This window comes from Salmo trutta, chromosome 23 (assembly GCF_901001165.1).
Source record: "Salmo trutta chromosome 23, fSalTru1.1, whole genome shotgun sequence".
Lineage (NCBI taxonomy): Eukaryota > Metazoa > Chordata > Actinopteri > Salmoniformes > Salmonidae > Salmo > Salmo trutta.
The window spans coordinates 39,876,855-39,901,961 of record NC_042979.1 but is presented as its reverse complement, the minus strand read 5'-3'; the positions used below and the strand labels follow the sequence as shown (position 1 = coordinate 39,901,961).

Here is a 25,107-nt window from a genome sequence, read left to right as displayed (position 1 = left end):
CTCTCTCTCTCTCTGCCTCTCTCTCTCTCTGCCTCTGCTGAAGATTGTATGCAGTGTCAGAAGCAGGAGAAGGAGCAGGCTTCTGGTCTGGCCTGTGAATGGAGATGGAGGCCTTTATTCAGTTCTAGACTGTGTTGTGGGCCTGCAGCTTGTGTAATGTATACACGCCATTTGTCAGCCACTTGTAAGTGCTTGTGCGAATGTTCTTGTATGCGTATGGTTTCTCTCTTGCCCACGGTCATATCTATTAGTGTCAGTGTGAATGTCAGAAATGACTATTTACTATCCCTTCTTGGAGTAGGCCTACTCTCTGTGAAGGACATAAGATGGCACTGCTACAGTCACAGATGGAGCAATGTATTCACTCCTTTTATGGACTAAATACTTCCATACTGACAACTGGTATTTCTATGGCTAGGTTTCCATCCAATTGGCGACAGCTTTTCATGTGAGTATTCTAAAATCTGCATAGACAATATTTCCATCGAACTGACTTGCGGATAAAAGGCTGTGGGTGATGACGTAGTGCACATAACTTTTAATTATATAAAAAAACATTTAAAAAAAAGTGAAGTGGGTTTCCATTGCATTTTCAACTCTACTGATGGTTTTGTCAAAACATTTTGTGTTTATATAGCAATTGTGCCCGCTCTGGTCTTGGAACATGCGCTCTGTCCAACAGCTTGCTAATACAGGATATTATGTACAAATCAGTAAGATCATTTTAATTTGTCAAACTGCAGCCAAGCATTGATCTTCATGTCACCAAAATAAGACTCTGTATTTATTGGAAAGGAGCATCAAGCTCATCACTGCACTTTCACCACCTTGTAAAGTTCATAACTTGATTTCCTCTGTAGCCTAATAGACTGCATGCTTTCCCAAGTCGTAGTGGAAGGACCACGCTACATATCATCACGTTACTCTAAGTTTACTTCCATATGATGATTTTAATATAGAAATATTTGCTCATAAAGGTGTTTCTGCTGCCACTCTCTCATAATACATTTGACAGACACAACAATGATCCACCTCGTCTAGTGTATTTTGTTAACATTTGGAAAATTTCCAGACAAGTTTGGTGTTTCTATCAGGCCTGTCGTGACCTTTATCGACATGTACTTTACTTGCATAAAAAGTTTGGATGGAAACCTTGTTGGTGAGTGTAAAATATTTGCGCTATCTTTAATAGAAGACTTGTGGCTAGTTCCTATTTGCTGAATAGTAGCCCATGACATGACCACTGATTCATTCTTATCACATGGCTTCTCAGAACATTTCCTTGGGGACAAAACACTTTCACGTAAACATATTTCCTGTCGCCTGCTATTGCATACAGCATCAGAAGCGATGACTGACTGATTCGCTGCTTGTCGTGGCCACATGCTATCATCACCAGTATTGATGACTTTTGAATGGTACACAACCTTTTCCCTTCATGCTGCATCTTCAAGAAGTCCGTCTCTCATGACCGACCGTCCTTAGGCCAACATAACAGGTTTATTTTTTTTGCACGTTGAACTCTAAAGTTGGAACATTTCTTCAGCTATTAGGCTAACAGTAATGGCTTTTTAGGATATCTTTTTTTGCCCTTTGTCTCGCTTTCTCTGGGTTTCTGAGAACCATTTTAGATGCCATGGAGTACCCCCCCCCCCCCCCCCCCCCCACATCCACTTCATTCATTATTCATCTCCCATGTTCAAACTCTCTGGGAGTCGAACCCAGGGCGCTTAGTGTGTCGTACTAATGGAACTGCAATGGCCTGCCTTGTGTTGCTGTTGCCTTTTGAATTGTGTTGAATTACCGCTTGGATCACCACAGTGAAACCGGTGACGAGTGAGTCCCCCACAACAATGAGGGGCTTTGTTGTTAAGCGAGGTAGTCCCATCAGTAGAAATGAAAGACTGGCTCAGGCGTTCTCGTTTGGCGGATTTGATTAAATAAAAAAAACAAGCTAATCTCATGAAATATGTGTATATTGTTTTGAAGAATAAAGCTATCGGTCAGATATTGCAAACAACTTAAACCTGCAGTTTTTTATTTTTATTTTTTTACCTTGATTTTTGTTATGGCTGTTACAGCCTCCAAAACAACCAGCAAACTTTTCGCCAGGTACGAAAGAACATCTTCTTTTGACCTCCGTTTGTTCTTAGACTAACTTTCCGACACGCTACAAACCTCAACCAAGCCCATGGTACCTGCCACGTGTATTTGTATGTCACCCCTCCCCTCACTGCTCAAATGAACAGCATGTGACCCCGCAAAGCAACAATGATCTTATCATAAATGCACAGCTGGCTGATAGACAGACAGAGTCCACATGACAATCAGCTGCAGCCTGCCACTGCTAGTAAACATGGTCTCCTTTCTTTCCATCCCAACCCTGTTTGGTCCCTTTTTTTTATTCACACTCCCATAGACCACTGCTGGATTGTACTAGCAGCTCCGTGTGTGGGAGTGCTGCCTCAGTGTGTGGTTCACCAACTGTGGCCAGTTTAGTAACTATATGTTTGTGTGCTGCTACAGGCTTTCACTCCTTCACTCCCCTTTGCATTGCATGTCAACTGGTCTTTCTCCTTGCCTCTTGGGTTAACCACTGGCCAGTCATGAGTACCCTCCTCCCATCGTGGTTTGATTGGAGGGCAATTCCACTGTAACGGAATTACACTGCGACTCAGATTTTTCACTTTAAAATGTATAGCAAACAAAAAACATTGATTTCTAAGTTTAACAAACCATAGAACTCTATGAACAAGGACTACTTAACAATTTAGAATTTCATAAGAACTGCAGATACAAAGTTTTGTAACAGAATAAAATTCATTATCAAACTTTGCATATGCATTTTTTCTAGTAAATGTTTGAATAATTTACACAGTAAATAAATAAAGTAGTCATTGTGTGGAGATTTTGTGTGTTAAACTTTTTTAAATCAATCGGAATCTTAGTGTAATTCTGTTATGGTGGAATTGCCCTGGAGCCATCAGTGGTCCCAGACCTCTAAAATGATGGCGACTATATGGGAAGATGGTGGAATTGCCCTGGAGCCATCAGTGGTCCCAGACCTCTAAAATGATGGCGACTATATGGGAAGATGGTGGAATTGCCCTGGAGCCATCAGTGGTCCCAGACCTCTAAAATGATGGCGACTATATGGGAAGATGGTGGAATTGCCCTGGAGCCATCAGTGGTCCCAGACCTCTAAAATGATGGTGACTATATGGGAAGATGGTGGAATTACCCTGGAGCCATCAGTGGTCCCAGACCTCTAAAATGATGGTGACTAAATGGGAAGATGGTGGAATTGCCCTGGAACCATCAGTGGTCCCAGACCTCTAAAATGATGGCGACTATATGGGAAGATGGTGGAATTGCCCTGGAACCATCAGTGGTCCCAGACCTCTAAAATGATGGTGACTATATGGGAAGATGGTGGAATTGCCCTGGAGCCATCAGTGGTCCCAGACCTCTAAAATGATGGCGACTATATGGGAAGATGGTGGAATTGCCCTGGAACCATCAGTGGTCCCAGACCTCTAAAATGATGGTGACTATATGGGAAGATGGTGGAATTACCCTGGAGCCATCAGTGGTCCCAGACCTCTAAAATGATGGCGACTATATGGGAAGATGGTGGAATTGCCCTGGAGCCATCAGTGGTCCCAGACCTCTAAAATGATGGCGACTATATGGGAAGATGGTGGAATTGCCCTGGAACCATCAGTGGTCCCAGACCTCTAAAATGATGGTGACTAAATGGGAAGATGGTGGAATTGCCCTGGAACCATCAGTGGTCCCAGACCTCTAAAATGATGGCGACTATATGGGAAGATGGTGGAATTGCCCTGGAACCATCAGTGGTCCCAGACCTCTAAAATGATGGTGACTATATGGGAAGATGGTGGAATTACCCTGGAGCCATCAGTGGTCCCAGACCTCTAAAATGATGGTGACTATATGGGAAGATGGTGGAATTGCCCTGGAACCATCAGTGGTCCCAGACCTCTAAAATGATGGCGACTATATGGGAAGATGGTGGAATTGCCCTGGAACCATCAGTGGTCCCAGACCTCTAAAATGATGGCGACTATATGGGAAGATGGTGGAATTGCCCTGGAGCCATCAGTGGTCCCAGACCTCTAAAATGATGGTGACTATATGGGAAGATGGTGGAATTGCCCTGGAGCCATCAGTGGTCCCAGACCTCTAAAATGATGGCGACTATATGGGAAGATGGTGGAATTGCCCTGGAGCCATCAGTGGTCCCAGACCTCTAAAATGATGGTGACTATATGGGAAGATGGTGGAATTGCCCTGGAGCCATCAGTGGTCCCAGACCTCTAAAATGATGGCGACTATATGGGAAGATGGTGGAACTTCAGATAAAAGCTTGTATAGAAGAGTGTTAGTGTGAATTGTCTACATTGGCTGCTTGCAGTTTGTCTCAACACTTTTGTCTGCATGCGTCATTCAGTCGCTGTAAGTGGGTGCACATATTACATATGGTTTCCATTGATTTCATCAGTGTTTCTTTCGGCAATGCAGCTGGGATGTATTTGGGCCGTGCAACCATATATGGGTAGTCTAGTACAATTTGATGCTGTACATGGGCACAAATAAGCCAGATCCCGTGTGTGTGTACACTCACGTGGAAGGGTGCAAATAAACATGAACAGGAAGCCTGCCTATTTTAATCAACGCTGTCTGTCACTGGGTCACAACATGGAGGGGCCTGAGTTTGGTGACGTCATCGATCCTAATGGATCCAGGATGCTCCCAGAGCCCCTTGAAGAGCTCCAGTGTCCTGCTGGTCATCAATTATACTGCTTTGATGATCCTGGCTTTCTCCCTCTGTGGGGAGACTATATAGGCAGCGGCCACCGTTACAACTCGACATTCACTGACTTCTGAGCGTCTAGTTATCTAGATCTTTTAATTCTGAAAAAAAGTGCACTTGTCAACAGCCGTATGTACCTGTGGTACGCCGACTGCTAATTGCATTCTATAGACAAAGGTCTTATTATGAATGGGCGGAAAGATGGCGGGTGATCTTAACCCCAGCTCAAGGTGAAACCTTATGAGTGGCCCAGTTACAGGGGTTTGGACAGGTTTCATTTTCATTATTGGGCAGGTATGAGAGGAAAGGTGCTCATTTCCTGTTTAGAAATGAGCTCACCCTTGCATAAGGGTCACCTATAAAACGCAACCCAACAAAGCTGCCTCTTTAGCAGAGCCAAATTGGAACCTGGGTTGTGATGCAGGCAGTCACTATTTTGTTCCGTGATGCCATTTGGGATTGCAGCGGGGGGAACGGGCTGTTCCAAGAATACTGATATTAATTGGAGTGTTATTTGTTTTTTGATTAAAGGTGTTGCGTCAATTCTTGGAAACATGCTAACCCACAGGAGAGAACAGCGTTTATTATAAAACATGTTCTATTGCCAGATTCGTTTGTGGATTCATATGTCTATAAGGCCTAGCCCTGTATCCTATTGTGTTGGCTGTTTGCACACACAATTGTTCTCTATTGATTTTATTTTCATTCATCGTTATTCGAGTCTTTCCTTTTCCTGAGGTCAATTTTGCTTGGTGTGAAATCGGATCGCTCTCGTCATAATTTATTTTTTTGGAGGCCATCTTCTCCTTGGCTGATCCAACTACAGTTTCCTCTGCCTAGCTAATGCTTTGGCATTGTTGTGGATCTCTGCTCTTTGTGTTACTTCACCCATGTAGATAATGTTCTCTGACTCGTTCTGTGCCGTCTGCTCTCCAGTGGTGTGAGTTTCGGAAGCGTTGGCTCTCGCTGGCACACCAAGCAGATTTTGTAGAATTCAATACTGCCTTGCCCACTTATTTTATTACCGCTCAAAATGTGCCAAGACTTAATGCTTGTTTAACGGGAACATTTGAATCTCTTTATATGATTTTGAATGAATAAATAACAGATGGGGTACAGAAGCGACATGGGAACAGAAGCTGGTCCATGTTTTAACTCTTAGTACCCAGGTCTCTTCCATCCCAGCATTTCCTCTATAGACATGAACAGCTCGTCTGTACACCATCAGGTCGTACTACCAGGTACACAGAAGTCCGAGCATGTCAGCTGACTGACGCTCACATACGCTGCCAGTGGGCTACTGGCTTGAAGATGCCACCGGTAACAAGGTGATAGTCATAGCCCCGGGGAAGAAGTAAAGCGCTTTTGATGTATGTTTTTGGAGGAGATTGTCGGCAGTACAATATCAGTTCTCAGCCTCTCCTCAGGCAGTATATGAGCTACCCTGGTCTCTCTCTTTAAATCGAAGCAGAGTCTGGTGTCCCTGCCAGAGAGCAAAATGTGGTGTAATAAAAATTCCTATTCAGTCCATCTACACACACGTTTTTGTTTTGTCTCTGTAGTTGGTCCAAATTGCCTCTACTTTGTGTAATTCACTGTTGACATCAGATCTCTGTTCTCAAGCCAGAGCAATACAAATGGGTAGACAAAAACATATCTAGACACCGTTTGTAGTCAAATGCAATTGTTAACTTCATCCCTAATGTTTTATGTAGGTAATGTTTCACTTGGAAGTAAGCATATAACTAGACAATGCTAAATGAAAGATGGAAAGCATGGTTTTCCACAAACAATTTTAGGGCCATGGGTCCCTAGATCACTTTTTATTGCCTTTTGGTTAGGGCTACACGATATGGGCAAAAAAAACGATTTCTAGATGAACTGTTGGAATCATAGAAGGATTTTATATTAAGAAGCAAAGTGGAAAGCGTTTGACCTAACAGAACAACATCTAACAGAGGAGGAGGAACTGCTTGAGTGACAGGGGGTGGGGCTTGGGAGGGGGGAGAAGGAGCAAACCATAACGGTTGTTACACATGGCTGAGTGTTTCAAGATATTCCATGCAATATGGATCTCTTGCAATATGGATATTGCTCATGTCAATATTGTGAATTGCATTAATTGTGCAGCCCTACCTTTTGGACCCTCATACTTCCCTTGATACCTGACTGCGGGTGACTCTGTTTATTTGTTATAAAATAAAAATGTACCCCCCTTTTTCTCCCCAATTTTTCGTGATTACGATCTTGTCTCATCGCTGCAACTTCCCAACCAGCTCGGGAGATGCAAAGGTCAAGTCATGCGTCCTTTGAATCATGCCCCGCCAAAACACACTTCTTAACACCCGCCCGCTTAACCCGGAAGCCACCCGCACCAATGTGTCGGGGGAAGCAACAACGTTTAACTGACGACCGGAGTCAGCCTGTAGGCGCCCGGCCAGCCACGAGTCGCTAGAGCATGATGAGCCAAGTACATTTCCCCCCGGCCAAACTCCCCTAACCTGGATGACGCTGGGCCAATTGTGCGCCACTCTATGGGATCAAACCCTAGGCTGTAGTGACGCCGCAACACTGCTATGCCTTAGACCGCTGCGGCACTCGGGAGGCCCGGTGACTGACTATCCTTTTAATCCGCCATTGGTGTGACTGTTCCAGACCGTATAGATTAACCTTTTTGAGTGGACATCAAACAAACAACTAATGAAGTAAACCAAAGGGCGGCTTATTACAAGATCCAAGCTCCTTATCTGTCAACTGGAGGGGGGAACATTATGCCTCCGATGACCTCAATCTTCCCTACCAAAACAGTCGAAGTGGAACTGGTTTGGCCAAGCTTGGACTCTGAGCTTTTATCGTGTCACAATTCCAAGTCACGAAAACACTGTGTCCATAGTGTCACACCACAGGCCGTGTGCTTGACATTCATCAAAGCAGTTGGCTCATCATAGTGATTGAATACTACTGTACATGGATGACTGAAATTAATTACCTCGTAAAATAGTAGAAAGAGCAAATGTAAATTATAAATACACTTGTCTTTTCTTACTACCACTGAATTTTCTGGTAACTACTTTGATGGAAATTATACTTGCTACAACTGTGATATGTGGTTGTCACCTAGATACTCTACGTCACTCTGTATTCCATTTTGAATTTAAACTAACACAACAAATTGTGGATTAAGTCATGGGGTATGAATACTTTCTGAAGGCACCGTACATGTTGCACTGTGGAATGAGGAAATTGGCCTAACATGCTGACTAGACCGGGCACGCGAGTGCATCCGCTCATCGCGCGTATGTTTGATTTTTATTTCTCCACACCAGACGTGATTTAAGGACACTCAGGTTAAAATATCAAAATGAACTCTGAACCAACTATATTAATTTGGGGACAGGTCAAAACTTGCCATTGTTAGCTAATTTGTTCTGGGATATAAACACTGAGTTATTTTACCTGAAATGCACAAGGTCCTTTTTCTGGATCTTTGTAGAATTTTGATCAATTGTGTGATCTCTACTCTGACAATTAATCCACAGATGAATTGGGAAACCTAGTTAGTTTCTAGTAATCACTCCTCCTCTACTCTTCTTCTGTGGACTTTATGGTGGTTAGCAACCAACTTTTAAGGTGCATTACTGCCACCGACTGGAGTGAAAGATGAACTGAGGTCCACAATCACCCACGATGGTATATGCTTCTAACAACCAATGAGGAGATGGGAGAGGCGGGACTTGCAGCATGTTAAGCGTCCAAGATAGAACCAAGTTCAATTTTAGCACCTGGCTATACAGACGCTCGTGAGCAGTTTGGATAAAATGATTAACATGTTTGTAATACATTTTATTTTGCAACGCTCGTGCACACATGGGCAGTGTGGTCAGCTTGTAAGGCGTGCCCGTACATCTCAAGCCACTGGGCTTAAAAATAGATCAGGGCAGGGAATTTGACAAGACCAAGAGGGTTTACGCCATGAACATACTACTACCAAGATTGTATTTGTTTGACGCTCAATCCGCTTGTCTAGAGTTAAGATTCATGGTCTCGATGGCATTACTATTGTTGGTTTGCTTTCGGAGAGAATATAATTTATCCCCTTCAGTCCCATGGAAGAGCATCCCATCTGAGGTGTACTCTTGAATACTTGGTTATCAGTGGTTGAGTCATGGCAGGGCTCTACAGTGCTACCATTTTGGTCGCATATGCTCCTAAATATTTTGCTGTGCTACCTGGAATTTTAATTTGGAAGCACCAGTGCTCCCTAGAAAAAATAATCACCAAGATGATAAGATTTAGTGGAACAGAAGGAAAGGAAAAGGGAGAGCTTCTTCAGGAGATGCGCTTCAAAAGTAGCTAGGATTCATATAGGCCCAATGTAGGCTACATCTTAAAAATATTTTTTTCTGGTGTACCTTTTACCCTGTATTTTGTAATCGTGCCAATTCTTTTTTTTTTTTCCATTGTGCTCCTAAAATACTTTGCTCCTACATTTTTCAATTTAGGTGCACATATGCTTGTTGTAAAACATTTCAGCGTTGAGCTCTGCATAGGGAGGTATGTGTGGCCCTATGGTCACGTGAGAAAGGGCCTCCTGTGGTGCCCCAGACCTGAGAGGTCAACTAGCTCATTTGTGGTGGGACAGGGGTTAGTATTTTCTGTTCTCTCGGCAGGATGAAGTTACTGTCAAATTCACCCTTCAAAAAGTAGCCTAGCTGAGCCACTCCCTGGAGTTACGCAAGAGCAGCAGATCTTGATTACTATGTTGCCTAATGGCCCCAATAACACAACCCCTTTTTTTAATGAACACTGTCCGTCACCCAGCTGTTCATGCCACTGATGCCAAAAAACAGATTACTGTTTATCTTTCATTACTGGGCAGGCATGGGCATCACTGTGACATGCAAATGGATGCTGCTACCTCTGGTTTCCAAGCAACATGGTAATGCACCATCCTTTAGGCATATACGTTTGTTTAAATATCACTCCTTGGCTAGGTCTTTGGCCTGGCCAGAAAGCTATCCTTTTAAATGTGCTTGCTGCTTTTCCTTAGATGAGAACATTCAGTTTTAATGTTGCTATTTACAACCTTTTCACACCTCTATCATCGAGCAGCACTTGATTGTGGGGAAATGGTTGCTTTGACCTGACGGTCCTCTCTTTTATTTTAGATTTTTAGGCTGTTATAGCTTCAATCTCCTTGACCCAGCGATCATGTGCCTTAATCCCTTGATATTTTCTTCCCTTGGTAACTAGCTAGCTACCAAAATAAGTCCGCAGCATACACAAACACGCACTGTAGTAAGAATACCAGGAAAAACATGCTGTTTATATCAGAGCACCCATGGGAGAGCTTGCCCATTTAAAAAAAAAAAAAAAAAAAAACGGCCATGTGTGAAGGAATTAGATTTTCCTCTGTTTCTCCATAAATACTCAAGGGGAAATGGGGAGGGAGGAAGCGAATGAGAGCACAGAACAAGCTTACCCAGTCTGCCATGGGAATGAAACATGTATTGAAGGTTTAAGGAGTCAGAGTTCAGATTCACAAACACTGATTAATTCAGTACATTTTCACCGTCAATCTGGTTTCTATAAATAGGCATACCCCGCCAATCTATACAAATATAAATGTCTCTAGTCTAGACTACAATCCGTTCACCATATATCTGTTGCTTTCACGGTACAACTCTAGTGTTGATACACTGTTGTATTCTGTTGTTGTATTCTGTTGCTATTAGGCTATCTGATGACTTCCTTTTGACCCAGCTTTGTTTCTACAAGGGAGTCAAAACCCCTGGGTGATTCCAGTGATACAGTATTACTTTGCTAGCCTGGTTCCAGATCTGTTTCTGTTGTCAACAGATCTGGGACCAGGCTATCACTTTGCCAGTGGTTTTTGACACGCTCTTGGGGGAATGTAAAACAAGAAGCCTTACCCTAAACAGCTTTATGCGATAAACCAGTAAAGAGGAATAAATTAAATATGTAGGGCTGTCCCCGACCCCAAAAAATAAATGATTGGTTCGACTAATCGATTTGTAAAAATGTTTGTATTTTTCCATATATAGACATCCTGTATGTTTTCAGTCATAGCAACTATATGCACGGAGCTTGTCGGATGCTTTAAGCGCACTGTTTGCTTGTGTGCCTTAATTATTTTGTCAATGTTCCCTCATTTTGTTCGGCACTGAGCAAATTTCAGGTCTGCTGAGCGCAAACTTGAACGTTGTGAAAATTCTGTGCAACTTCCAGCACACGTTTACTGTGAACATTGAGGCTGTACCTGCTTTAAGTTAGTTTTAAGTGGCCAAGTAGGCTACTGTGGCCATTTGATCATAATGTAGGCCTACCATCAAAAACAATGAAGAAAATGCCTCCCATAGCATTTTAACATGAAAGAGCTGTTCTATCATTCAGCCTACAGTAGCAGTCAATTTGTGGTGTTCAATGTAGGCCTACATTCCATGAGACCTTTGGGGGGGGGGGGGAAACATGTAGGGCTTGACATTAACCTGTTTATCCACTTGTCCTTCAGACAAGGAGGTGACTGAAAATGTTGTTTGATGCAAGAAACCGCTATATAAAATGCCTTATTATATCCATACCATTATTACAAAGAATCAGACAAATTATGCTACATTCTGCCTACTGACTACTTAGCTTATTCAAACATGTCTCAAAATGCAACACTGCCCCTTTAAGAAGAAAAAAAAGAAGCTCTTTACCTGACTTGCTTTTCAAAGATGTCTAGAAATGTACACGCTTTGTGCTCTTCTAAGATGCGATCACTCCCCTATTACTGACTACAAATGATCTATAACTGGGCTACAAATGATCTATAACTGGGCTACAAATGATCTATAACTGGGCTACAAATGATCTATAACTGGGCTACAAATGATCTATAACTGGGCTACAAATGATCTATAACTGGGCTACAAATGATCTATAACTGGGCTACAAATGATCTATAACTGGGCTACAAATGATCTATAACTGGGCTACAAATGATCTATAACTGGGCTAATAACTCACTAACTAGCAAAGGATAATACTGCGTTGATTCGATCACAATTGCCACTGTAAATGGAAACGTTGATTGTCAACTAACAGTGAACACTCAACTTTCTAGAGGTAAGTTCAATCTCGTGCGCTGATATTTCTTCTGCGTGTCCCAGGGGGAGCTGCGCGGCAGTCTTGGCATGCTAGTGTGCAGCTTAGAGGGAACATTGCACACACATGACTAGAGGGAGTACGACCGCAATTCATTTGATTGTGTAGGGCCGGGCTCAGACTTGCTGCTCTGTGTTAAAAAATGTAATAATAATAATAGACAGCCAGTGACTATGACTACCACCCGTTGTCTCGCTCGCTCTCCCTGCTGCAGCGACCACCACAGAACGTCAGTGTTTATCGCGCTGTCCGTGTTGCTAAACCTGCAACATAATTACAGCCATTTCTGACTGAAAAGTTCTGTTACCGAAATCCCTAATTTAAGAAAAACATTCCCTCAACTCTTGCTCTCTTTACGTGACATGTATGCATCGCATGCATGTGACCAATAGAGCCTGACCTATAGCATATCATTATATCGCATAACCAATTTATTGATAAGAAACTCCAAACACCGTAACACGTGACAGCAAAATGGATGCAGAGGACGTGCAAAATAAACTGAACTAGAAACGTGGGAATGTTTTAACGGTTGCTCAGGAGGTAAGGGGAAGTCAGATTTGTGGAATACATTTGACTAGTTTTGGAAAATACTGGAGCTCAAGAAAAAGCTAAGGCGCTGCATGCATATTATGTGTGCCAAACAGGTGCTGTTAGATTACAATATTTTCCTGACTGTTTGGAACAATGTAAACAACACTAAATAAATTATAAGATTCTGTAATGTTTTTTTTCTTCCCGTAAAGCCTTTATTACAGCAAAGACTAAAAACAGACCCATTCATTTGTGAATGCAATTCCCGAAATTGAAAGGTTTATTTATTGTTTATGCTAATTATTCAAGGGTTGCTTTATTTTATTTGTTAAAATTAATTTGCATTTCAAATCATGAATGACTCGTGTGATGACATGAATAATTGATACAGTAGCCTATATGTTGAAATAATATAGGCCTAAGTACAGTAAGTTAGTGTGAAGACTAAACAGGACGTGCTCTTAGGCCTACAGCTCGATGGTGGTTATACAAGGCTGTAATATAAGCTCACTAATGATAATGACATTATAATAAATAAGTAATGATGATCAAAGAAAAAAGGTTATAATTATTTTCAAACAATTTGGAACAGTGTTCTGTCAAACCTTTATTACAGCATAGCAAATATTTAAAAACTGCCAAATTTGTTATTGTTTATCTAACATGGTTATGTGAAGCTTGGTGCTCACGGAATCCGTAGGTTATTAAACAAACACTCAAACAGGCAACAGAAGCAGGATCTTTCTTATTCCTGTATATACACACTACATGAATGGCGCCGGAAGAAATGGCAGCAGTTTTACGGGTGCCCAACCAATTGTGCTATTATGTGGGGGTTTTTTTTGGCGTTATTTGTAACTTATTTTGTACATAATGTTTCTACAATCGTATATTATGAAAAAAAAGAGCTTCTGGATATCAGGACAGCGATCACTCACCTCGGATTAGACAAAGATTTTTTTCTACAACACGCAAGACACAGGACATTCTCCAAACACCCGATAGGGCCAACATCCCTGTTATTTGCAAGAGGAAGCGATGCAGGTACAGAGGACAAAGAACCGGATGCCTGGTCAGGACCCGGAAAAGGCGAGTGGGAAAGCTGCCGTTACCGTCAATATTACTCACCAACGTGCAATCATTGGACAATAAATTAGACGAGGTACGATCACGAATATCCTGCCAACGGGACATCAAAAACTGTAATATCCTATTTTTCACGGAATCGTGGCTGAATGACGACATGGATATTCAGCTAGCGGGATATACGCTGCACCGGCAAGATAGAACAGCACACTCCGGTAAGACAAGGGGGGCGGTCTGTACATATTGTAAACATCACACTCCGGTAAGACAAGGGGGGCGGTCTGTACATATTGTAAACATCTGGTGCACAAAATCTAAGGAAGTCTCTAGATTTTGCTCGCCTGAAGTAGAGTATATTTTGATAAATTGCAGGCCACACTACTTGCCTAGAGTTTTTAGATATACTTTTGGTGGCTGTTTATTTACCACCACAGACAGATGCTGGCACTAAGACCGCACTCAGTCAGCTGTATAAGGAAATAAGCAAACAGGAAACCACTCGCCCAGAGGTGGCGCTCCTAGTGGCCGGAGACTTTAATGCAGGCAAACTTAAATCAGTTCTACCAAATTTCTATCAACATGTTAAAATAAATTTTTATGCCATTTTTCTCGTAAAAAAGCGATAAAATTCCGCCCGGGAATCTGCGTTTAGGTAAATAGACGAAAGAAAATAAAGCACGGGGTCGACTCGTGCACGCGCCTAAGCCCATTATCCTCTGATCGGCCACTTGCCAAAAGCGCAAATGTGTTTCAGCCTGGGGCTGCCTCGATATCATTCAGCTTTTTCCCGGGCTCTGAGAGCCTATGGGAGCCGTAGGAAGTGTCACGTTACAGCAAAGATCCTCAATCTTCAATAAACAGAGACAAGAAGAACAAGATCTTGTCAGAGAGGGCACTTCCTGTAAGGAATCTTCTCAGGTTTTTGCCTGCCATATGAGTTCTGTTATACTCACAGACACCATTCAAACAGTTTTAGAAACTTTAGGGTGTTTTCTATCCAAAGCCAATGCATATTCTAGTTACTGGGTAGGAGTAGTAACCAGATTAAATCGGGTACGTTTTTTTATCCGGCCGTGTAAATACTGCCCCCTAGCCCTAACAGGTTAAATGTGCAACCAGAGGGAAAACAATTCTAGATCACCAGTACTCCACACACAGAGACGCGTACAAATCTCTCCCTTGCCCTCCATTTGGTAAATCCGACTACAACTCTATCCTGCTGATTCCTGCGTACAAGCAAAAATTAAAGCAGGAAGCACCACTGACTCCGTCTATAAAAAAGGGGTCAGATGAAGCATATGCTAAACTAAAGGACTGTTCCGGGATTCTTCCGATGGCATTGAGGAGTACACCACATCAGTCACTGGCTTTATCAATAAGTGCATCGAGGATGTCGTCCCCACAGTGACTGTACGTACATACCCCAACCAGAAGCCATGGATTACAGGCAACATTCGCACTGAGCTAAAGGGTAGGGCTGCTGCTTTCAAGGTGCGGGACTCTAACCCGGAAGCTTACAAGAAATCCTGCTATGCCCTGCAACGAACCATCAAACAGGCAAAGCGTCAATACAGGGTTAAGATTGAATCATACTACACCGGCTCCAATGCTCGTCTTATGTGGCAGGGCTTGCAAACTATGACAGACTACAAAGGGAAGCACAGCTGCGAGCTGCCCAGTGACACAAGCCTACCAGACGAGCTAAATCACTTCTATGCTCGCTTCGAGGCAAGCAAAACTGAGGCATACATGAGCGCATCAGCTGTTCCGGACGACTGTGTGATCACGCTCTCCGTAGCTGACATGAGTAAGACCTTTAAACAGGTCAACATACACAAGGCTGCGGGGCCAGATGGATTAGCAGGACTTGTGCTCCAGGCATGTGCTGAACAACTGGCAGGTGTCTTCACTGACATTTTCAGCATGTCCCTGATTGAGTCTGTAATACCAACATGTTTCAAGCAGACCGCCATAGTCCCTGTGCCCAAGAACACAAAGGCAACCTGCGTAAATGACTACAGACCCGTAGCACTCACATCCTTAGCCATAAAGTGCTTTGAAAGGTTGGTAATGGCTCACATCAACACCATTATCCCAGAAACCCTAGACCCACTCCAATTTGCATACCACCCAAACAGATCCACAGATGATGCCATCTCTATTGCACTCCACACTGCCCTTTCCCACCTGGACAAAAGGAACACTTATGTGAGAATGCTAGTCATTGACTTCAGCTCAGCGTTCATCACTAAGCTAAGGATCCTGGGACTAAACACCTCCCTATGCAACTGGCTCCTGGACTTTCTGACGGGCCGCCCCCAGGTGGTGAGGGTAGGTAGCAACACATCTGCCACGCTGATCCTCAACACTGGAGCTCCCCAGGGGTGCGTGCTCAGTCCCCTCCTGTACTCCCTGTTCACCCACAACTGCATGGCCAGGCACGACTCTAACACCATCATTAAGTTTGCAGACGACACAACAGTGGTAGGCCTGATCAACGGCGAGACAGCCTATAGGGAGGTCAGAGATCTGGCCGGGTGGTGCCAGAATAACAACCTATCCCTCAACGTAACCAAGACTAAGGAGATGATTGTGGACTACAGGAAAAGGACCGAGCACGCCCCCATTCTCATCTACGGGCTGTAGTGGAGCAGGTTGAGAGCTTCAAGTTCCTTGGTGTCCACAACAACAAACTAGAATGGTCCAAACACACACCAAGACAGTCGTGAAGAGGGCATGACAAAGCCTATTCACCCTCAGGAAACGAAAAAGATTTGGCATGGGTCCTGAGATCCTCAAAAAGGTTCTACTGCTGCAACATCGAGAGCATCCTGACTGGTTGCATCACTGCCTGGTACGGCAATTGCTCGGCCTCTGACCGCAAGGCACTACAAAGGCTTCTCAACAGTTTTTACCCCCATGCCATAAGACTCCTGAACAGGTAATCAAATGGCTACCCGGACTATTTGCATTGTGTGCCCCCCCCCCCACAACTCCTCTTTTTACGCTGCTGCTATTCTCTGTTTATCATATATGCATAGTCACTTTAACGACACATTCATGTACATACTACCTCAATTGGGCTGACCAACCAGTGCTCCCGAACATTGGCTAACCGGGCTATCTGCGTTGTGTCCCCACCACCCGCCAACCCCAATTGTACACTACTGCTACTCTCTGTTCATATGTATATGTATATCATCACTTTAACCATATCTACATGTACATACTACCTCAATCAGCCTGACTAACTGGTGTCTGCATGTAGCCTCGCTACTGTCTTTTTACTGTTTTATTTCTTTACTTACCTATTGTTCATCTAATACCTTTTTTGCACTATTGGTTAGAGCCTGTACGTAAGCATTTCACTGTAAGGTCTACACCTGTTGTATTCAGTGCACGTGACAAACATTGGATTTGATTTGATGACCAAAAGTATGGGGACACCTGCTCGTCGAACCTCTCATTCCAAAATCATGGTCATTTAATATGGTGTTGGTCCCCCCTTTGCTGCTATAACAGCCTCCACTCTTCTGGGAAGGCTTTCCACTAGATGTTGGAACATTGCTGCTGGGACTTGCTTCCATTCAGCCACAAGCATTAGTGAGGTCGGGCACTGATGTTGGGCAATTAGGCCTGGCTCGCAGTCTGTGTTCCAATTCATCCGAAAGGTGTTCGATGGGGTTGAGGTCAGTGCTCTGTGCAGGTCAGTTCTCCCACACTGATCTCGACAGACCATTTATATATGGACCTCGCTTTGTGCATGGGGCATTGCCATGCTGAAACAGGAAAGGGCCTTCCACTAACTGTTGCCACAATGTTGGAAGCACAGAATCGTCTAGAATGCCGTTGTATTCTGTAGTGTTAAGATTCCTCTTCACATTTTTTACATGCGTTTTTCTGGATTCTTTTGTTGTTATTCTGTCTCTCACTGTTCAAATAAACCTACCATTAAAATTATAGACTGATCATTTCTTTGTCAGTGGGCAAACATACAAAATCAGCAGGGGATCAAATACTTTTTTCCCTTACTGTAGTTGCGAAGAGTCTCTGTAATCCTAGATTCAGATCATTCATGCGAGGAAAAAAACATCACAATTCCTGACATTTAATCCTAGTAAAAATTCCCCGTCTTAGGTTAGTTAGGATCACCACTTTATTTTAAGAATGTGAAATGTCAGAATAATAGTGATTTATTTCTTCACATTCCCAGTGGGTCAGAAGTTTACATACGCTCAACTAGTATTTGGTAGCATTGCCTTTAACCTGTCTGGGAACCTGGGAACCTTGCGTCCCACCTAGTCAACAGCCAGTGGAATCGCGTCGCGCGAAATACAAATACCTCATAAATGCTATAACTTCAATTTCTCAAACATATGACTATTTTACACCATTTTATAGATACACCTCTCCTGAATCGAACCATGTTGTCCGATTTCAAAAAGGCTTTACAGCAAAAGCAAAACGTTAGAGTACCCAGCCCAAAATAATCACACTGCCATTTTCAAAGCAACTAGCATGCATCACAAATACCCAAAACACAGTTAAATGCAGCACTAACCTTTGACAATCTTCATCAGATGACACTCCTAGGACATCATGTTACACAATACATGCATTTGTTGTTCGATAAAGTTCATATTTATATATAAAAACAGCATTTTACATCGGCGCGTGACGTTCAGAAATTATTTTCCCTCAAATGCTTCCGGTGAATCAGCGCTACAATTTACAAAATTACTATTCGAAAACATTGTTAAAATTTAATATTGTCATTCAAAGAATTATAGATGAACATCTCGTGAATGCAACCGCATTGCCAGATTTAAAAATAACTTTACTGGGAAATCACACTTTGCAATAAACGAGGTGCTATGCTCAGAAAAATAGGCTAGGCGATACAGGTTAGCGCCATCTTGGAACCATCTAAAATCAAATACTATTGTAAATATTCCCTTTGATTATCTTCATCAGAAGGCACTTCCAGGAATCCCAGGTCCACAACAAATGTAGTTTTGTTCGAAAAAGTTAATAATTTATGTCCCATTAGCTCCTTCTTGTTAGCGCGTTCCGAAGGCTACTCATAATGTACGAGGCGCATGTGCAAAAAATATATATTTACGTTCGTTCAATCATGTCAAACGGTGTATAACATAAATCTTTAGGGCCTTTTTCAATCAGAGCTTCAATAATATTCAAAGCGGACGATTGCATTGTCTTACTAAACTTTTCGGAATGAAAGGGTACCCATGGGCGCCCGCGTCATAGTAGTAATGGCTCTCCCCCTATGACCAACTTTCCAGGCCTCTCCTCCGGTAAAAACTGACCGAACAAGACTCAAACCACTTTGTAAAGACTGTTGACATCTAGTGGAAGCCTTAGGAAGTGCTAAATTAATCCTAACTCACGGTGTGTTTCATAGGCAAAGTGTTGAAGGTGATTCCACAAATCAGATTTCCACTTCCTGCATGGAATCTTCTCAGATTTTGGCCTGCCATATGAGTTCTGTTATACTCAGACACCATTTCAAACAGTTTTAGAAACTTTAGAGTGTTTTCTATCCAAATCTACTAATTATATGCATATTCTAGTTACTGGGCAGGAGTAGTAACCAGATTAAATCGGGTACGTTTTTTTATCCGGCTGTGCAAATACTGCCCCCTAGCCCCAACAGGTTAAATTGTTTGACTTGGGTCAAACATTTCGGGTAGCCTTCCACAAGCTTCCCACAAGTTGGGTGAATTTTGGCCCATTCCTCCTGACAGAGCTGGTGTAACTGAGTCAGGTTTGTAGGACTCCTTGCTCTCATACTTTTTCAGTTCTGCCCACAGATGTTCTATAGGATTGAGGTCAGGGCTTTATGATGGCCACTCCAATACCTTGACTTTGTTGTCCTTAAGCCATTTTGCCGCAACTTTGGAAGTCCGCTTGGGGTCATTGTCCATTTGGAAGACCCATTTGCGACCAAGCTTTTACTTCCTGACTGATGTCTTGAGATGTTGCTTCAATATATCCACATAATTTTCCTGCCTCATGCTGCCATCTATTTTGTGAAGTGCACCAGACCCTCCTGCAGCAAAGCACCCCACAACATGATGCTGCCACCCCCTGCTTCATGGTTGGGATGGTGTTCTCTGGCTTGCGAGCATCCCCCCTTTTCCTGAAAACATAACAATGGTCATTATGGCCAAACAGTTTGTTTATCCAAAAGGTACGATCTTTGTCCCCATGTGCAGTTGCAAACCGTAGTCTGGCTTTTTTATGGTGGTTTTGGAGCAGTGGCTTCTTCCTTGCTGAGCGGCCTTTCAGGTTATGTTGATACAGGACTCGTTTTACTGTGGATATAGATACTTTTTTTTACCGGGTTCTTCCAGCATCTTCACAAGGTCCTTTGCCGTTATTCTGGGATTGATTTGCACTTTTCGCACCAAAGTACTTTAATCTCTAGGCGACAGAACGCGTCTCCTTCCTGAGCGGTGTGATGGCTGAGTGGTCCCATGGTGTTTATACTTGCGTACTATTGTTTGTACAGATGAACGTGGTACCTTCAGGCGTTTTGGAAATTGCTCACAAGGATGAACTAGACTTGTGGAGGTGGCTGATTTTTTTCTTTTTAATTTCCCATGATGTCAAGCAAAGAGGCACTGAGTTTGAAGGTAGACCTTGAAATACATCTACAGGTACACCTCCAATTGACTCAAATGACGTCAATTAGCCTATCAGAAGCTTCTAAAGTCATGACATTTTCGTGAATTGTCCAAGCTGTTAAAAGGCACAGTCAACTTAGTGTATGTAAACTTCTGACCCACTGGAATTGTGATACAGTGAATGATGTGAAATAATCTGTCTAAACAGTTGTAGAAAAAAATCACTTGTGTCATGCACAAAGTAGATGTCCTAACCGACTTGCCAAAACTATAGTTAACAAGAAATTTGTGGAGTGGTTGAAAAACGAGTTTTATTGACTCCAACCTAAGTGTATGTAAACTTCCGAATTCAACTTTACACGAGAGTTCAGGGGCCTTGCTTTAACAAAGTTAACCATTTTCACTGTAGTGTCCAAAACGTCAGGCATTCTCTTGGCATAAAAAGCCTCTCGGTTGATGCTGCAGTGTACACAAGTGGCGTCGGGAGCAACTGTTGCACACGTGTTACCACACCACTCCCTGTCATGGCTTTTGCGTCATCAGTACAGATACCAACATGAGCAGCAGCTACGTTTGGCTACATACGGACCGTTAGTGGTCTTCCCGCGAGAGAGTAACAGTTAATGTGATTGGATGTTAATTATTTGACTAGGCTACCTGTATTTGACATTGGGTTGTTATTTTGCTGAACACTAGATGGTTTTATTTTTGGCAGTGAAACAAGGCTACTCAGGTGAGGGGAGGGGGGACTCACCCAAATGTATAGCCCAGTTGGAAAATATAAATGGACTGTCTGAAAATGTGAAGGGAAAGAAATGTGAATTACTTTTTTATTTGGCGTACCCCCGGCGGCATCCAGTTTGGGAATACCTGGTCTAGGAAAAGGAGACAATTCAACAGTGTACTGATGTGTTTCAGAACAGTGGACAACGACCGCAATCCAAAGCGCGTTTCTTATGAAATAATATTTGTATTAGTGTTGCACCATTGTTCTTACATAATATAACCATATACATTTTCAGTACCACATGTCTTAGAGTGATGGCCTGTGCCATCCCCACCGCCTCCACAATGGATCAGTCCACTCAGACAGGTGAGAATCAGACAGGTGTCTTGTACACCAGGATTTTAAAAATGTATTTGCTACTGCTCGACTAAAGAAATCTCGGTCGACTAATAGCCTATCGACCAGTCGACTAAATGGGGTCAGCCCTAATCATATGGGAAGACTGTTCACATGAAATGCTCAATTAGGACAGAAATAGCCTATAATGTGCTCAGGGAAAAAGCGAGCATCTTTGTAACTAACACTGACCACCTGCTCTACCAAGATATCATCATTTGCTATTAATTTTAAAGCACTGAGTAATTGACTAGTTGTTAACATTCAACACATACTTATGACTGACAAGGTCATTTTTAGCTCTAAAGACTGTACTCCTGGTCAACATTGTGCTAGTAATCTCTCGGGCTCAGGACGTGAGCATGCCAAAAGTGATTAGAGGACGTGTTCTAGATGTGTGAATTTTTCCCCTGCTTTTAAAACCCCCTGTAGATTGTAGTGATTTTAGATTTTTTTTAGACTCACTAGAAGGCAGAGTAAGTAGTTTGCTGACATGAGCCTGACATGTCTCAACATGGGTATTCTTTTAAACTGCTGATCTGCTTAAGATATTCCAGACCGACCTAGCTAGCATCAGGGCTCAGGGCTCCTCTCCAACAGTGGCTGATGTCATGCCTACCTGCTCAACGACTTTCAGAGGATTCCTGTGTCCCAATCAACTCTCCGAGACGCCCTGAGGGCTGCTGACTAACAAAGAGACAGAGTTAGATGGGATGCATGACTCACTTCCTGAGGCTCTGGGTCTGGCCCCTCACTAGCAGCTAATCTATTGTTGGTCTATCCATGACCTAATACTATTGGTTGTTTTCCAGATCTTCCCTTCCTCCTGTGTTGAGAGCAAATGACAAGAATTTTAGTTTGTCTGCTTTTCATGAAGATTTCTTCCTTGTGAGCTGGGAATTGGGACTGTCAAATTTGAGTCTCGCTGCTATCATAGCTGATAAGCGCTAGTTTGTTTGAGAAGAGGTTGGTTACTTAGTGGTCTGACTAGACAGACCTATTGAGGCAGTAGTAGAGACCCATTTCCTAGCTCAATGTGTTTGCTGTTCATCCCACCCTCCCGATGCTTGTCCCCACATGCCCCCCCTCTCACCTGGCCCCTGGCAGTGACTCACAGGTCCCCCACTGAGGAGCGTTGACAACCCTAACCGACAATACCGTCCCTTTTTTTAATTTCCTAGAATCTCCCATCACCTCCCTCAATAGCCCAGTGTACCTGCCACTACCAGACCCCAGCAAAGCTGCTGAGTCATTGTTAGGGGACGCAGGCAGGGAGCTCTTGTTGACAGATGGCCTTGGCGAGGCAAAGCTGAGCACCCTTCCCTCTACACAGCCCATCCCCGTCACATGCTGGGGTACATGCCAGAGGCACCGTGCTCTTTTATAATTTACACACCTATTTATACATCTATTGTAATGGAACCACACCTCCGATCAATTTACCTACCCGACATGCTAGAGTAGATGGTGACGTTTCCCCCCATAGGTTTCATCCTTCCATGAACCCGTTTAATCTCCTGTATACATAAAACCCAAAGCGAGGATTACGTTTTGTTTGATGGTGTCAGAGCTTCCCAACAGAATCCTCTTTACCATCAGATAATACACAAACACTTGGTAGGCTATTCTGTTAAGTGGCTGAGTGTAGCACTGCGTTACTTCAGGCATCAGCCGGTGGTTGCTAAGATGAGTGAAAGGGGATGGGGGGGGTCGTCCTTGAAGGAGGAGCGCATAATGCTGAGGAAGAGGAAGGGTGTGAGGAGGAGGAGAAACTCCACTCTTCACATTTTCTCTCTAGAGACACTTGTCCTGAGAGCTGAGAGTGACTCATGTAGAGACCATCTAGCATCAACTCATTTTTATGACTCTCTCATGATCTATTGATCTTTACAGGTAGAAAATAGTGCAAAGTCATTCTGCATTGGTCGATCAGTAGCTACAGTAGCGTACAGTTAAGTGAGTCACTATGTACATGATGGGCAGAATGAAAGTTGAAACAAATTAAATAAATGATCGTGGAATGGTGGCGCTTTATTCGGCAACTCGATAACGCTGGCCAATAAATTTGCCCATCCGATAGCTAGCATGATGAGTCCGTCTCCTAGTGCCTGGAGCGGGGTGAACATGACTGTCCTTATCACTGAACACTGAGGGCAATGCCCCTGCTGTATCAGCCAGCCTGTATCTGTTTTGTAATGTAACACGGTCACCCTATGGACTGGGGCTATCAATAAACCCAAGGTCATCCATACATTCAATGAACACTCTCCACGTCGTCTCTCATCACCCTCTAATGTGCCTGAGGGCACAGTACGTCAACTGACTTTGTGGCGTCGTGGGCCTTGGAATGCCAATCCTAGGTAAATGAAGGATCGTGGACGAGAACAAGCCCTGTATTGTCACGTTGGCCAGACCTTATCTCCTATTCCTGTGTCAATCTTCCTGAAATGAAGACTGCGGACCCGTATCTGGCCCTCTCTGGGCCTGAGTGGTGTATCGAACGCTGGCAGAACATCAATACCCTTTCGAGCGCGCAGCTGGGTGGATGTTTGCATGCAGTCGATGGTTACTTATTTTTCCACACTGCCAGTGGCGATTGGGTTAATCACTATACATGTGTAAATGTCGTTTGGGGTCAGCCTTTGGTTCAGTGCCTGTAAAGCAGGAAGTCTAGGCTAATTTTAAGATCCTGTCTTCAAGCTTCCTCTTTTTCTGGGCCTTATTTCTGCCTTAATAGGTGGGGAGTACCAGGAACGGTATGTTGTGAAGGCCTTTGAATTTAAATATTTTGTAATATTTTTTTCACCTTTATTTAACCAAGTAGGCTAGTTGAGAACAAGTTCTCATTTGCAACTGCGACCTGGCCAAGATAAAGCAAAGCAATTTGACACATACAACAGAGTTACACATGGAATAAACAAAACATGCAGTCAATAATACAGTAGGGGGGAAAAGTCTATATACAGTTAGTGCAAATGAGGTAAGATAAGGGAGTTAAGGCAATAAATAGGCCATGGTGGTGAAGTAATTACAATATAGCAATTAAGCACTGGAATAGTGGATGTGCAGAAGATGAATGTGCAAGTATAGATACTGGGGTGCAAAGGAGCAAGATAAATAAATACAGTATGGGAATGAGGTAGATGGGCTGTTTACAGATGGGCTATGTGCAGTGTTCTGTGAGCTGCTCTGACAGCTGGGGCTTAAAGCTAGTGAGGGAGATATGAGTCTCAAGCTTCAGTGATTTTTGCAGTTCGTTCCAGTCATTGGCAGCAGAGAACATGAAGGAAAGGTGACCAAAGGAGGAATTGGCTTTGGGGGTGACCAGTGAGATATACCTGCTGGAACGCATGCTACGAGTGGGTGCTGCTATGGTGACCAGTGAGCTGAGATAAGGCGGGGCTTTACCTAGCAGAGACTTGTAGATAAGCTGTAGCCAGTGGGTTTGGCAACGAGTATGAAGCGAGGGCCAACCAACGAGGAGCGTACAGGAATGCGTGGCTTCCTCTCCTGTGCTGTCCCTGGTGAGGGTGGGCTGGGTGGGACTGCAGACTGGGGGCGTCCTGCGCCACATAGATGGAACAGCATGGGGCGGTGGGCACAGAGACCAACCCAGTGGGGTAGCCACCCACTTCACGGCATTCTCTGCACAGCAGGGATGCTTCCTGTGTTTGACCTTCTCCAGCCAATACAACCACAGATGAATAGGT

The 25,107-nt window shown here is 43.5% G+C and overlaps 1 protein-coding gene across 2 annotated transcripts in view; it reads left to right on the top strand.

Annotated features, from left to right (window-relative positions):
• Positions 1-25,107, top strand: part of slc12a2 (solute carrier family 12 member 2) — a 76,756-nt gene that overhangs the window by 11,332 nt on the left and 40,317 nt on the right. The gene's annotated exons all lie outside the window — the stretch shown is intronic.